The 13,120-nt window shown below is 38.5% G+C and overlaps 1 protein-coding gene across 7 annotated transcripts in view; it reads left to right on the top strand.

The window, feature by feature from the left end:
* TRPM6 (transient receptor potential cation channel subfamily M member 6) overlaps positions 1-13,120 on the top strand; it is a 217,030-nt gene that overhangs the window by 18,080 nt on the left and 185,830 nt on the right. The gene's annotated exons all lie outside the window — the stretch shown is intronic.

Raw genomic sequence — 13,120 nt, 5'->3', positions numbered from 1 at the left:
ATGGGCTCTGGGCACTCGGGCTTCAGTAGCTGCAGCACGCAGGCTCAGTCGTTGCAGCACACGGGCCCTAGAGCACACGGGCTTCAGTAGTTGCAGCGCTAGGGCTCTAGGCAGTAGCTGTGGCGCACGGGCTTAGTTGCTCCATGGCATGTGGGAACCCGTGTCCCCTGCATTGGCAGGCGGATTCTTAACCACTGCACCACCAGGGAAGTCCTGATTCATCAGTTTTTGTATGACATTTTTCTGTTGAAAGCTTGTAGGAGTTTTTATTCGTTGCCACTGTTGTTGAATTTCACAGCAGTTTGACTCTCATTTCATTCTTTGTGTTAGGTGCTCATTCTGTCTGGAAATTTAGGTTCTTGTATTCTAGGTAATTTTTAAAAAAATCTATTCTTTGATAATATCCTTGACTCTGGATTTTCTCTTCTCTCTGTCTTGGACTTCTCAAACTGGTCTATTAATTAGCTTTTCCATCCTTTTTTTTTTTTTTTTTAAACATCTTTATTGAAGTATAATTGCCTTACAATAGTGTGTTAGCTTCTGCTTTATAACAAAGTGAATCAGTTATACATATACAATATGTTCCTATTTCTCTTCCCTCTTGCATCTCCCTCCCTCCCACCCTCCCCATCCCACCCCTCTAGGTGGTCACAAAGCACCGAGCTGATCTCCCTGTGCTATGTGGCTGCTTCCCACTAGCTATCTATTTTACATTTGGTAGTGTATATATGTCCATGACACTCTCTTACCCTGTCACATCTCACCCCACCCCCTCCCCATATCCTCAAGTCCATTCTCTTGTAGGTCTGTGTCTTTATTCCCGTCTTGCCACTAGGTTCTTCATGGCCTTTTTTTTTTTTTTTTCTTAGATTCCATATATATGTGTTAGCATACTGTATTTGTTTTTCTCTTTCTGACTTACTTCACTCTGTATGACAGACTCTAACTCCATCCACCTCATTACAAATACCTCCATTTCATTTCTTTTTATGGCTGAGTAATATTCCATTGTATATATGTGCCACATCTTCTTTATCCATTCATCTGTCGATGGACATTTAGGTTGCTTCCAGGTCCTGGCTATTGTAAATAGAGCTGCAATGAACATTGTGGTACATGACACTTTTTGACCTATGGTTTTCTCAGGGTATATGCCCAGTAGTGGGATTGCTGGGTCGTATGGTAGTTCTATTTGTAGTTTTTTAAGGAACCTCCATACTGTTCTCCATAGTGGCTGTATCAATTTACATTCCCACCAACAGTGCAAGAGTGTTCCCTTTCCTCCACACCCTCTCCAGCATTTATTGTTTCTAGATTTTTTGATGATGGCCATTCTGACTGGTGTGAGATGATATCTCATTGTAGTTTTGATTTGCATTTCTCTAATGATTAATGATGTTGAGCATTCTTTCATGTGTCTGTAGGCCATCTGTATATCTTCTTTGGAGAAATGTCTATTTAGGTCTTCTGCCCATTTTTGGATTGGGTTGTTCGTTTTTTTGTTATTGAGCTGCATGAGCTGCTTGTAAATCTTGGAGATTAATCCTTTGTCAGTTGCTTCATTTGCAAATATTTTCTCCCATTCTAAGGGTTGTCTTTTGGTCTTGTTTATGGTTTCCTTTGCTGTGCAAAAGCTTTTAAGTTTCATTAGGTCCCATTTGTTTATTTGTGTTCTTATTTCCATTTCTCTGGGAGCTGGGTCAAAAAGAATCTTGCTGTGATGTATGTCATAGAGTGTTCTGCCTATGTTTTCCTCTAAGAGTTTGATAGTGTCTGGCCTTACACTTAGGTCTTTAATCCATTTTGAGTTTATTTTTGTGTATGGTGTTAGGGAGTGTTCTAATTTCATACTTTTACATGTACCTGTCCAATTTTCCCAGCACCACTTATTGAAGAGGCTGTCTTTTCTCCACTGTATATGCTTGCCTCCTTTATCAAAGATAAGGTGACCATATGTGTGTGGGTTTATCTCTGGGCTTTCTATCCTGTTCCATTGATCTATATTTCTGTTTTTGTGCCAGTACCAAACTGTCTTGATTACTGAAGCTTTGTAGTATAGTCTGAAGTCAGGGAGCCTGATTCCCCCAGCTCCATTTTTCCATCCTATTTTTTATATCATTGTCTTTTTGTCCTACTTCCTGGAAGATTTTTTTCAATTTTATCTTCCAACCATTCTGTAGAGTTTTTTTTATTTCTCCTACCATACTTTTAATTTTTAAGAGCTTTTGCTTGTTCTCACACTATTCCCTTCAAAATAACAATCCTATTCTTGTTCATGGACGTAATATGATCCTAACTTGATAAGTGTAGGAATGATTTCTTTTTTGAAAATTTTTTCTCCTTTTACTCCTATTAAATATTTTTTTAAATATCCAGTAGCCCTTAGCTATGTGTTCATATTTAAGATTTGGATAGTAAAAAGCTTATTACGTGCTCTGTGCATGTGTGAAGCCTGTCAACTGGCACCTTCATTAGACAGTGGTCCGGCTATGCCTTATTTTGAGGAACCCCTAATATTAATACTTATAGGTCTTTTCTTCCAACTAGTCAGAGTTCCCAGGGAAGAATCTTCTAACCTCCTGTCTGGAAGGAAAATGCTGACTGAGTGTGCTCTAATTGGCAAGTAAAGAGAAGACTGATGGTCTAGACATTTATTACATGAAATTCTGATTAATTTCTCTTACCTTAATTTTGCTTTGTGTTTCCTAGTCTAAAGACTATTTTCTCTTTTTTAAAGGAAGTGTTTTTATTGAAATGTAACATACAGAGAGTGCACACATAAGTGTGGAACTCACTGAATTCTTACACAGTAAATACAGCTGTGTAAGCACCACACAGATCAAGATATAAAACATAATCAGCACCTCAGATGCCTACTTTATGCATCTTCGGTCATTCTTGTCTCACCATCAAAGGTAACTAATATTTTAAATTCTATCACTCCAGGGAGTACCCTGGTGGCCTAGTGGTTAGGATTCCAGGCTTTCACTGCCATGGCCTGGGTTCAGTCCCTGGTTGAGGAAGTGAGAATCCTGCAAGCCGCATGGCCCAGCAGAAAAAAAAAAAAATTCTTCCACTCCAGATTAGGTTTTGCCCATCGTTAAACAAACACACACACAAATATATGTTATTTCCTTATTTGTTGGCTTCTTTCACTCAACATTATGTTACTTAGATTTATCCATACTATTACATGTAGCTGTTTATTTTCATGGCTTCAAAGAATTCCACTGTATGAATTTACCACAATTTATTTTTCCATTTTACTGTTGATGGACAATTGAGTTAGAATCAAAGAATTATGGTTCTATATTTCAAGCACTGTATTTTTTAAACTTTACTGAGGAATAATTGACAAGTATAATTGTATATATTTAAAGTGTACAACATGATGATTTGGTATACATATATATATATTATACATACATATAAGTATAATTGTATATATTTAAAGTGTACAACATGATGATTTGGTATCTATATTTCAAGCACTGTATTTTTTAAACTTTACTGAGGAATAATTGACAAGTATAATTGTAAATATTTAAAGTGTACAACATGATGATTTGGTATACATACATAGAATGATTATCAAGGTAGTTAACATATAGTTAATTATAACACCTCACATAGTTAACATAGGTAACTCTTTTGTGTGTGTGGTGAGAATACTTAAGATCTACCCTCAGCAAGTTTTAGATGCATAATATCATATTAATAACTATAGTCACTATGCTGTAAATTAGATCCTCATACTTCTTAGAGCTGAAAACGTGTGCCCATTTAACCTATATCACCCATTTTCCTCTCCCCCCCAGTACCTGGCAACCATTTTATTCTGTTTCTATGAAATTGGTCAAGTACTGTGTTAAATGCTTTATGTGTGTTATCTTATTTATCCTCATAATAATCCTAGAAGTGGATACTATCATTCATACGTTCATTCCTCATTCAATTAACAAATATTTATTAATATACCTATTATGTTCCAGGCAGTTTTCTAGGTGTTGGGGAATCAACTAAAAGAAACAGAAATCTATGAATAGTTAAATGAAGCAGACAAGAATCTACACCTTTCTGGAGCTTACATTATACAAGGAAAATATTTGGTATACTAGATATGGATAAATGTTCCTTAGAAAAATAGAGCAAGGAAGGGGATGTGAGGAAATGGTGATGAAGGAGAGATGTTTGCAGTTTTAGATAGTGGGCTGAGGAAGATATCATTGAGAGAATGACCTTTGAGTCCAAGCTTAAAGGAAGTGAAGGATCAAGCTGTCCAACTGTCTGGAGGAAAACATTCTAGGCAGAAGAAAAGATGAGAACAAAAGCCTAGAGGAAGGAGCTTGTTGTGTTCTAAAAACAAGGAAAGCAGTGTGGCTGGAATAGAGTGAGCAAGAAGGAGAGTGCAGGGAGATGCAGTCAGGTGGGCAAAGGGTGGGTGAGATCATGTAGGCCTTGCAGGCCATTGTGAGGACTTTCTTTTTGCCTGAGAAGGAAGGCATTGGAATCTTGATCAGAGAAGTGACATGATCAGACTTACATATAACAAAATTGTTCTGCTTTATTGAGAATAGACTGAATGGGACAAGGGTGAGGGCAGGGTGGCCTGTTATTAGCTATTAGTCTCCCCATGTGATAGATGAGGAGAATGTAACTTGGACATGACCAAGGTCATAAACCTTCAACATGTGGTCCATGGACCAGGAGCAGCCACATCACCTGGGACCTAGAAATGCAGAGTCTCAGGCCTCACTCCAGACCAGTTGAATCTCAATCTGCATTTTAGGAAGAGCCCCAGGTGATTCATGTGCACACTGAAGTTTGAGGAACCCTCATCTAAACTATGAAATACTGTTGTTGAAGCTTATTGATCAGGGGAAGGATACTATTGAAGTGATGCTCTGTGGAAATTTTATTTGGTAGCAAAGAGATAGAGAAGAGAGAAGGATACCAACCAGGAGGAAATTACAATAACCCCAATTACCCAGAAGTTTGGGGCTGAATGGCTGAAGTAGGCTAATGACAGTAGGAGTGAAAAATAATTTAAAAAAAGAAGGAATGGAGGCAAGAGTTTTTTTGTTTTTGTCTTTGGCTGAGCAGCTTGCGAGATCTTAGATTTTAGTTTCCTGACCAGGGATTGAACCTGGGCCACGGCAGTGAAAGCGCCAAGTCCTAACCACTGGACTGCCAGGGAATTCCAGAGTTTTGTTTTGTTTTCCTGTTATTTATATCCCTGTATTTGTCTTTATATCTCTTTTCTTTTTTCACCCTTATAATCAGGCTTCTATCATCACCATTCTCCTAAAAATACACTCCTGTATGACACCAATGGATGGTTTTGCAGATCTAGTGATCCTCTATCATTCTTCATGTTCCTTGGCATCTTTGTGCCAAGATATGCTATTAATTATTTCATCTTGAAATTCCCATGTCCTTAATTCTTCATAACCATTCTCTTCCTAGGCTACAATGTATGTTGTCCTTCAGTACTCATTCTTTTCCCACATACCCCCATACACTTATTCATACCTATACTTGTCTTTGTTTATCTGTGTTCTCCGATCTTAAGCATTGCCCTTCTTGTTTAAGACTAATACTTCCCTCCAAATCCTCGATCCCCTCCTTCTCATCTCCTCCTTTGACTTTTTTTTTGTCTCCAGCAACTTCAGTTTTTCCCTCTCCCTCCCAAGAGTTTTTTGTTTTGTTTTGTTGGCCACGCCATACACAGCATGGGGGATCTTAGTTCCCTGACCAAGGATCGAACCCATGCCCCCTGCAGTGGAAGCACGGAGCCCTAACCACTGGACCGCCAGGGAATTCCCCCAAGAGTTTTTTTTTTTTTAATATTTATTTTATTTATATCATTTATTTTTATTTGTTTATTTTGGCTACACCGGGTCTTAGTTGTGGCACGCGGGATCTTCCTTGCGGCATGTAGGATCTTTTAGTTGCAGCATGCGGACTTCTCTTAGTTGTGGCCTGTGGGCTTCTTAGTGGTGGCATGCATGTGGGATCTTAGTTCCCCGACCAGGGATCAAACCTGGGTCCCCTGCATTGGGAGCATGGAGTCTTACCCCCTGGACCACCAGGGAAGTCCCTCCCCCAAGAGTTTTTTTAATGAAGGGAAAAAACCCCCATAAAACTTAGGCAATGATTAGATATACTAGTGAGTGGGAAAGGACCCTGAGACAGAGAGAGAGTTAGATAAAACATGGCACTGAAGTTTCAGACCTTGGTAAGAGAGACAATAATGGACCATTGCTAGAAATAGAGAAGTAAGAATGGGAATTCTGAGAATGAGTGCAAGGCCAGTTTAGTATTGTTGAACTGAACTTGGCGGTGGCTGCAAATGTTCAGCAGGTAGTCAGGAAATCTCAGGCTGGAGAAAACTTGGGGCTGAAGTATTAGATTTCAGAGTCATTTGCCTGGAGGTGCCCATTGAAGCAAAAAGAGTAATTGAGATATTGAGGGAGAAGACAGAAAGAAGACTCTGGCCACATACCTAGGACCACTGCCTCTTTAAAACTATAGAAAGGGTAGGAGGCAGAAGAAGGGCAGTCAGAGACAGGGGAAGAGAGTGTAGCATCTCTCAAACCAAGGATGGGGAGAGGGGTTTCTATTTGGGTTTCTATTTCTATTCATCTTACCCTTCCCCCTCTCCATATCCTTAAGTGCATTCTCTAGTAGGTCTGTGTCTTTATTCCCGTCTTGCCACTAGGTTCTTCATGACCTTTTGTTTTTTCTTTTTCCTTAGATTCCATGTATATGTCTTAGCATACTGTGTTTGCTTTTCTCTTTCTGACTTACTTCACTCTGTATGACATACTCTAACTCCATCCACCTCACTACAGATAACTCAATTTCGTTTCTTTTTATGGCTGAGTAATATTCCATTGTATATATGTGCCACATCTTCTTTATCCATTCATCCGATGATGGACACTTAGGTTGCTTCCATGTCCTGGCTATTGTAAATAGAGCTGCAATGAACATTTTGGTACATGACTGTTTTTGAATTATGGTTTTCTCAGGGTATATGCCCAGTAGTGGGATTGCTGGGTCGTATGGTAGTTCTATTTTTAGTTTTTTAAGGAACCTCCATACTGCTCTCCATAGTGGCTGTTATCAATTTACATTCCCACCAACAGTGCAAGAGGGTTCCCTTTTCTCCACACCCTCTCCAGCATTTATTGTTTCTAGACTTTTTGATGATGGCCATTCTGACTGGTTTGAGATGATATCTCATTGTAGTTTTGATTTGCATTTCTCTAATGATTAATGATGTTGAGCATTCTTTCATGTGTTTGTTGGCAATCTGTATATCTTCTTTGGAGAAATGTCTATTTAGGTCTTCTGCCCATTTTTGGATTGGGTTGTTTGTTTTCTTGTTATTGAGCTGCACGAGCTGCTTGTAAATCTTGGAGATTAATCCTTTGTCAGTTGCTTCATTTGCAAATATTTTCTCCCATTCTGAGGGTTGTCTTTTGGTCTTGTTTATGGTTTCCTTTGCTGTGCAAAAGCTTTTAAGTTTCATTAGGTCCCATTTGTTTATTTGTGTTTTTATTTCCATTTCTCTAGGAGCTGGGTCAGAAAGGATCTTGCTGTGATTTATGTCATAGAGTGTTCTGCCTATGGTTTCCTCTAAGAGTTTGATAGTGTCTGCCCTTACACTTAGGTCTTTAATCCATTTTGAGTTTATTTTTGTGTATGGTGTTAGGGAGTGTTCTAATTTCATACTTTTACATGTACCTGTCCAGTTTTCCCAGCAGCACTTATTGAAGAGGTTGTCTTTTCTCCGCTGTATATGCTTGCCTCCTTTATCAAAGATAAGGTGGCCATATGTTTGTGGGTTTATCTCTGGGCTTTCTATCCTGTTCCATTGATCTATGTTTCTGTTTTTGTGCCAGTACCAAACTGTCTTGATTACTGTAGCTTTGTAGTATAGTCTGAAGTCAGGGAGCCTGATTCCTCCAGCTCCATTTTTCGTTCTCAAGATTGCTTTGGCTATTCGGGATCTTTTGTGTTTCCATACAAATTGTGAAATTTTTTGTTCCAGTTCTGTGAAAAATGCCAGTGGTAGTTTGATAGGGATTGCATTGAATCTGTAGATTGCTTTGGGTAGTATAGTCATTTTCACAATGTTGATTCTTCCAATCCAAGAACATGGTATATCTCTCCATCTATTTGTATCATCTTTAATTTCTTTCATCAGTGTCTTATAATTTTCTGCATACAGGTTTTTTGTCTCCTTAGGTAGGTTTATTCCTAGATATTTTATTCTTTTTGTTGCAATGGTAAACGGGAGTGTTTTCTTAATTTCACTTTCAGATTTTTCATCATTAGTGTATAGGAATGCAAGAGATTTCTGTGCATTAATTTTGTATCCTGCTACTTTACCAAATTCATTGATTAGCTCTAGTAGATTTCTGGTAACATCTTTAGGATTCTCTATGTATAGTATCATGTCATCTGCAAACAGTGACAGCTTTACTTCTTCTTTTCCGATTTGGATTCCTTTTATTTCTTTTTCTTCTCTGATTGCTGTGGCTAACACTTCCAAAACTATGTTGAATAATAGTGGTGAGAGTGGGCAACCTTGTCTTGTTCCTGATCTTAGAGGAAATGGTTTCAGTTTTTCACCATTGAGGACAATGTTGGCTGTGGGTTTGTCATATATGGCCTTTATTATGTTGAGGAAAGTTCCCTCTATGCCTACTTTCTGCAGGGCTTTTATCATAAATGGGTGTTGAATTTTGTCGAAAGCTTTTTCTGCATCTATTGAGATGATCATACGGTTTTTCTCCTTCAATTTGTTAATATGGTGTATCACGTTGATTGATTTGCGTATATTGAAGAATCCTTGCATTCCTGGGATAAACCCCACTTGATCATGGTGTATGATCCTTTTAATGTGCTGTTGGATTCTGGTTGCTAGTATTTTGTTGAGGATTTTTGCATCCGTGTTCTTCAGTGATATTGGCCTGTAGTTTTCTTTCTTTGTGACATCTTTGTCTGGTTTTGGTATCAGGGTGATGGTGGCCTTGTAGAATGAGTTGGGGAGTGTTCCTCCCTCTGCAATATTTTGGAAGAGTTTGAGAAGGATAGGTGTTAGCTCTTCTCTAAATGTTTGACAGAATTTGCCTGTGAAGCCACCTGGTCCTGGGCTTTTGTTTGTTGGAAGATATTTAATCACAGTTTCAATTTCAGTGCTTGTGATTGGTCTGTTCATATTTTCTATTTCTTCCTGGTTCAGTATCGGCAGGTTGTGCATATATAAGAATTTGTCCATTTCTTCCAGGTTGTCCATTTTATTGACATAGAGCTGCTTGTAGTAATCTCTCATGATCGTTTGTATTTCTGCAGTGTCAGTTGTTACTTCTCCTTTTTCATTTCTAATTCTATTGATTTGAGTCTTCTCCCATTTTTTCTTGATGAGTCTGGCTAATGGTTTATCAATTTTGTTTATCTTCTCAAAGAACCAGCTTTTAGTTTCATTGATCTTTGCTATTGTTTCCTTCATTTCTTTTTCATTTATTTCTGATCTGATCTTTATGATTTCTTTCCTTCTGCTATCTTTGGGGTTTTTTTGTTCTTCTTTCTCTAAGTGCTTTAGGTGCAAGGTTAGGTTGTTTATTTGAGATGTTTCCTGTTTCTTGAGGTAGGCTTGTATTGCTATAAACTTCCCTCTTAGAACTGCTTTTGCTGCATCCCATAGGTTTTGGGTTGTTGTGTCTCCACTGTCATTTGTTTCTAGGTATTTTTTGATTTCCCCTTTGATTTCTTCAGTGATCACTTCGTTATTGAGTAATGTATTGTGTAGCCTCCATGTGTTTGTTTTTTTTTTTTAATTTTTTTTTTAATTTATTTATTTTTATGGCTGTGTTGGGTCTTCGTTTCTGTGCGAGGGCTTTCTCCAGTTGTGGCAAGCGGGGGGCCACTCTTCATTGCAGTGCGCGGGCCTCTCACTATCGCGGCCTCTCGTTGCGGAGCACAGGCTCCAGATGCGCAGGCTCAGTAATTGTGGCTCATGGGCCCAGCCGCTCCGCGGCATGTGGGATCCTCCCAGACCCGGGCTCGAACCCGTGTCCCCTGTATTGGCAGGCAGACTCTCAACCACTGCACCACCAGGGAAGCCCGTGTTTGTATTTTTTACAGATCTTTTCCTGTAATTGATATCTATTCTCATAGCGTTGTGGTCGGAAAAGATACTTGATACGATTTCAATTTTCTTAAATTTACCAAGGCTTGATTTTTGACTCAAGATATGATCTATCCTGGAGAATGTTCTATGAGCACTTGAGAAAAATGTGTATTCTGTTGTTTTTGGGTGGAATGTCCTATAAATATCAATTAAGTCCATCTTGTTTAATGTATCGTTTAAAGCTTGTGTTTCCTTATTTATTTTCATTTTGGATGATCTGTCCATTGGTGAAAGTGGGGTGTTAAAGTCCCCTACTATGATTGTGTTACTGTCGATTTCCCCTTTTTTTTTTTTAAATTTATTTATTTATTTATTTATGGCTGTGTTGGGTCTTCGTTTCTGTGCGAGGGCTTTCTCTAGTTGCGGCAAGTGGGGACCACTCTTCATCGCGGTGCGCGGGCCTCTCACTATCGCGGCCTCTCATGTTGCGGAGCACAGGCTCCAGACGCGCAGGCTCAGTAATTGTGGCTCACGGGCCCAGTTGCTCTGTGGCATATAGGATCTTCCCAGACCAGGGCTCGAACCCGTGTGCCCTGCATTGGCAGGCAGATTCTCAACCACTGCGCCACCAGGGAAGCCCCGATTTCCCCTTTTATGGCTGTTAGTATTTGGCTTATGTATTGAGGTGCTCCTATGTTGGGTGCATAAATATTTACAATTGTTATACCTTCTTCTTGGATCGATCCCTTGATCATTATATACTTTCCTTCTTTGTCTCTTGTAGTAGTTTTTATTTTAAAGTCTATTTTGTCTGATATGAGAATTGCTACTCCAGCTTTCTTTTGACTTCCATTTGCATGGAATATCTTTTTCCATCCCCTCACTTTCAGTCTGTATGTGTCCCTAGGTCTGAAGTGGGTCTCTTGTAGACAGCATCTATATGGGTCTTGCTTTTGTATCCATTCAGCCAGTCTGTGTCTTTTGGTGGGAGCATTTAATCCATTTACATTCAAGGTAGTTATCGATATGTATGTTCCTATTCCCATTTTCTTAAATGTTTTGGGTTTGTTATTGTAGGTGTTTTCCTTCTCTTGTGTTTCTTGCCTAGAGAAGTTCCTTTAGCATTTGTTGTAAAGCTGGTTTGGTGGTGCTGAACTCTCTCAGCTTTTGCTTGTCTGTAAAGGTTTTAATTTCTCCATCAAATCTGAATGAGATCCTTGCTGGGTAGAGTAATCTTGGTTGTAGGTTTTTCTCCTTCATCACTTTAAGTATATCCTGCCACTCCCTTCTGGCTTGCAGAGTTTCTGCTGAAAGATCAGCTGTTAACCTTATGGGGATTCCCTTGTGTGTTATTTGTTGTTTTTCCCTTGCTGCTTTTAATATGTTTTCTTTATATTTAATTTTTGATAGTTTGATGAATATGTGTCTTGGCGTGTTTCCCCTTGGATTTATCCTGTATGGGACTCTCTATGCTTCCAGGACTTGATTAACTATTTCCTTTCCCATATTAGGGAAGTTTTCAACTGTAATCTCTTCAAATATTTTCTCAGTCCCTTTCTTTTTCTCTTTTTCTTCTGGGACCCCTATAATTCGAATGTTGGTGCATTTAATGTTGTCCCAGAGGTCTCTGAGACTGTCCTCAGTTCTTTTCATTCTTTTTTCTTTATTCTTCTCTGCAGTAGTTATTTCCACTATTTTATCTTCCAGGTCAGTTACCCGTTCTTCTGCCTCAGTTATTCTGCTATTGATCCCTTCTAGAGTATTTTTAATTTTATTTATTGTGTTTTTCATTGTTGCTTGGTTCCTCTTTAATTCTTCTATGTCATTGTTAAATGTTTCTTGCATTTTTGTCTATTCTATTTCCAAGATTTTGGATCATCTTTACTATCATTATTCTGAATTCTTTTTCAGGTAAACTGCCTATTTCCTCTTCATTTGTTAGGTCTGGTGTGTTTTTACCTTGCTCCTTCATCTGCTGTGTGTTTTTCTATCTTCTCATTTTGCTTATCTTACTGTGTTTGGGGTCTCCTTTTCACAGGCTGCAGGTTCGTAGTTCCTGTTGTTTTTGATATCTGTCCTCAGTGGCTAAGGTTGGTTCAGTGGGTTGTGTAGGCTTCCTGGTGGAGGGGACTAGTGCCTGTGTTCTGGTGGATGAGGCTGGATCTTGTCTTTCTGGTGGGCACGTCCACGTCTGGTGGTGTGTTTTGGGGTGTCTGTGGCCTTATTATGATTTTAGGCATCCTCTCTGCTGATGGATGGGGCTGTGTTCCTGTCTTGCTAGTTGTTTGGCATAGGGTGTCCAGCACTGTAGCTTGCTGGTCGTTGAGTGAAGCTGGGTCTTGGTGTTGAGATGGAGATCTCTGAGAGATTTTCACCATTTGATATTACGTGGAGCTGGGAGGTCTCCTGTGGACCAGTGTCCTGAAGTTGGCTCTCCCACCTCAGAGGCACAGCCCTGATGCCTGGGTGGAGCACCAAGAGCCTTCCATCCACACGGCTCAGAATAAAAGGGAGAAAAAATAGAAAGAAAGAAAGAGTATAAAATAAAATAAAGATAAAATAAAATAAATCTATTATAATAAAAAATAAGAAAAAAATTATTAAGAAAAATTTATTAAGAAATAAAAATATTTTAATTTTTTAAAATAAATTTCTTAATTTTTTAAAATAAAAAATAAGAAAAATATTAAGAAAAAAATATTTTAAGAAAAAAATTTTTTAATTTTTTAAAATAAAAAAATAAGAAAAAAATTATTAAGAAAAAATTGTTTAATTTTTTAAAATAAGAAAAAAATTATTAAAATATTTATTAAGAAAAAAAATTTTTTAAGTAAAAACAAACAAACAAACAAAATGGACGGACCGAACCCTAGGACAAATGGTGAAAGCAAAGCTATACAGACAGAGTCTCACACAGAAGCATACACATATACACTCACAAAAAGAGGAAAAGGGGAAAAAATAGTATAGCCTGCT

The sequence above is a fragment of the Balaenoptera borealis genome (assembly GCF_965194805.1).
Source record: "Balaenoptera borealis genome assembly, chromosome: 8".
In the NCBI taxonomy this organism is placed as follows: domain Eukaryota; kingdom Metazoa; phylum Chordata; class Mammalia; order Artiodactyla; family Balaenopteridae; genus Balaenoptera; species Balaenoptera borealis.
Note: the sequence above shows the minus strand (reverse complement) of the source record. Positions and strands in the feature narration are given on the sequence as shown.